The sequence below is a fragment of the Mus pahari genome, chromosome 12 (genome assembly GCF_900095145.1).
Source record: "Mus pahari chromosome 12, PAHARI_EIJ_v1.1, whole genome shotgun sequence".
In the NCBI taxonomy this organism is placed as follows: domain Eukaryota; kingdom Metazoa; phylum Chordata; class Mammalia; order Rodentia; family Muridae; genus Mus; species Mus pahari.
In genome coordinates, this window is record NC_034601.1 from 5,629,050 (window position 1) to 5,632,149 (window position 3,100).

Below are 3,100 nucleotides of genomic sequence, written 5' to 3' on the forward strand. Positions count from 1 at the left end.
AGAAATGAGAAAGAGAGAGGAAAAAAGGGGTAGCAGGAAGGAAGGGAGAAGGGGACAGATGGAATCGGGGAGGGAGGAAGACGGCAGACAATGCCTGCTTCATTGTCTGGCTCTGGCTCTGCTCGATATTAACTTTGCTGTTATCTTTTTCAAGACAAAGAGTGTGACAGTGTATTTAGGATCCTAGCTATTCCTTTATTTCAGAACATATACACAGGTGTCCCTAGGATCTCATATCACCAACAGACTTTCTTCCACACTAGGCTTAAAGGGGGACATTTTAGAGAAAACACAAGAAGCTTTCTCACTTAACTTATGGTTTGAAGTCAGCAGCTTCCTGAGCCAGTTATACAGTAGTCTTGCCAGAGCTCATGTTCTGATGCTAGACACACAGACTGGGGCTCATAAGCACCCACCGTGGAGAGCTGAGGTAGGGGATAAGGCAGGGGTTCCTGCTTCCTGACTCTATAGTCCTGTCTGTGTATCACTCCTCTCCTTGAACAAGGAAGAATCCATGACTTGCTTCCAGCCAACACAATATGTCCAAGAAGGAGGGATAGTCCCTCCATGGTGGTGTCACACCTTACAAGACTCCAGCCAGCTGGAGCCAGAGACTCTCTGGGTCCTTGTAAGATAAAGAGGTGCAGACTTGACCCAGTGTCTTAAGTGTTTAATGTTAGCTATTCTTCATATTGTAATGAAAAAGCTTGGTGTTGTACACTCAAAGGTGGTGAGTAGCGTTAATGTCCCTGTGGTTTTCAGAGTTAGACGCTGGGCTGGATAGTCCCTAATTTAGAGCAATACTTCTACACAAAACATACCATTACAAGGACACATATTCAGTCAAACAGCAATACTAGAGTCCCTTACTTGAGATACAATGTATCATCACCCAGTTTCAGCAGGAATGAGTTCAGGCTTATGGGAACTGTCCAGGGTATTATGGTAAGAAGTCCCTGAGCTTAGCAATCAGGACATCTGGATGAGGAAGAACAGGGACTTCAAACAACTCCACTTAGAACAATATCTAAAATTAGATTCACCCAGGCTTTGGAAGCTAAGAAGAGAGCTTTCCTTAGCACCTGCCAGGTAGTCTCAAGTGTGATATTTCCTAATAGTAATGATATAGTTGTTTATATTCCAATATAAACAGGGAAATTTTCCCCTTTGAGGTTTTGTGGTGTGTGTGTGTATCTGTATTCATGTGTGTGAATATACATGTGGGTTCATGCATGTGGAGGCTAAAAGTTAACACTGAATGTCTTCCTCCGTTGCCACTCCCCCCGTTATCTGTATTCAGCTAGTCTAGTAGGATTTCAGGTGGCCCACCTCACCGCCTGGCATTTACATGGGTTCTGGGATCCAAATGCAGGGCTTTCTGCTTGCCCAGCAAATACTCCATCCACTGAGGGGGCCTCTCCTGAGCCTCTGTCCTCGTCACTTTACAGGGAAGTTACGGTGAAATTAGAGAGGGTGAGCCAAGAGAGGCTAGGTGACATGACCAGGCTCCTTGAGGGCTAGCCCACACCTCTCAGTGAGGTGGAAAAACTGAGAAGGCCTTTAAGCTCCGTCAGAACAGCTTGGAATATTTCTGTAAAAGGGGACCGGGCTCGCCTCCAGAAAAAGGAAATGGGAGTAAATGAGCAAGACTGGGAGCCAAGTAATCTTGATCTGAAAATCTTGGCAATTGGCACAGCTTAGGTCACTAATAGGGTGCCAAGAAATTAAACTTAAGAGAATCACAAGGAGACACTAGCATTCCTGAAACCTCCCAGGGGAGTAGAAACTATTCGTTTTTTTAAAGATTGCACATTAATCATCTTCTTGGAAGCTTCTACACCAATCTTTGTTTTCTTCTAACTCTTAAAAAGTTGACCACTGACAGCTGAAGCACTACAGGCTGACAGCCTCTTACTGTAATCGAACATTGGGTTCTCTCTCTCTCTCTCTCTCTCTCTCTCTCTCTCTCTCTCTCTCTCTCTGTGTGTGTGTGTGTGTGGTGTATGTGTGTGCATGTGTGTGTGTGTTTGCTTGTCTCAAAAGGACATAAGAGGTAGCAAAGATTCAATAGATTATAATAACTAATTAACTAAATCAAAGTTTTATACCACCACCCAAAGGCCAATTGAACATGGTCACATGGAGGGAATAAGCCAAATCAAACTTGTGCACAGAAAAATTAGTACTAAGTGGCCCTAGCTGGTTGCTAAAATTTAGCTGCAAATTTTTCTCTCTGCTTCCCCAGATTTAACTACTGAAAGCAAAGATAACCAGTAGTAAGAAAAGAAAATTAGGTTCTTGTCTTTACTCCTCCTACAAGACAGACTGAAAAAAGAAAATGGAGAAATTAATTTCAGCATATTATGTGTCTAGATATGGGAGACAGCCGTGAGGAGAGCTCCCCAAACACAGAATTCCAGACTATATAGCATCTTCAACATAGAACAGCAGTTATGAGTCAGAGAGAAAGGCTGAGTCTCAGGGTGCGGCAGCTAGAGAGCAAGGCAAGTGAGTTGAGGATAAAGTCTGTTTATCCTGATACTCCCCTGTTAATAGAGTGATGGGCGACATGCATGAGGCCCTGGGCTCCATCCTCAGCAGCACTTAAATGTGGTGTGATAATACAGCAGGAGGGGCAGGAGCTTGAGGTCATCCTTGGCTGCAGAACAAGACTGAGATCCATGAGATCTTGTCTATAAGGAAGTGCCTTGGTATAGATTCTTCTAGAAACATCCCTGGACTGATGGGTGTATAAAGCGTGGTTCTGGTATTCCCTTCCTTGACTCACAGAGAAGCAGAACACCCTCCCATTGTCTGCTCGTTTTTGTTTTTATGGTCTTCAAGACAGAGTCTCATGTAGCTGTGTATCTAAGGATGACCTGGAACTTCTGATTTTCCTGCCTCTACCTCCCAAGTTCCAGGATTACAGGTGTGTCCTACCACATTAGGTTTACATGGTTCTGGGGATTAAATGTCAGGGCTTTGCCTTCTACCAGCTGAGCTGCATCTCCAGCCCCATTTTCCTGTCTATAATTCAATGTCCTTCTATGGGCAAACAGGAGGACAGAGGCTGCCCTGTGCCTGCCTCTGATTGACCCTC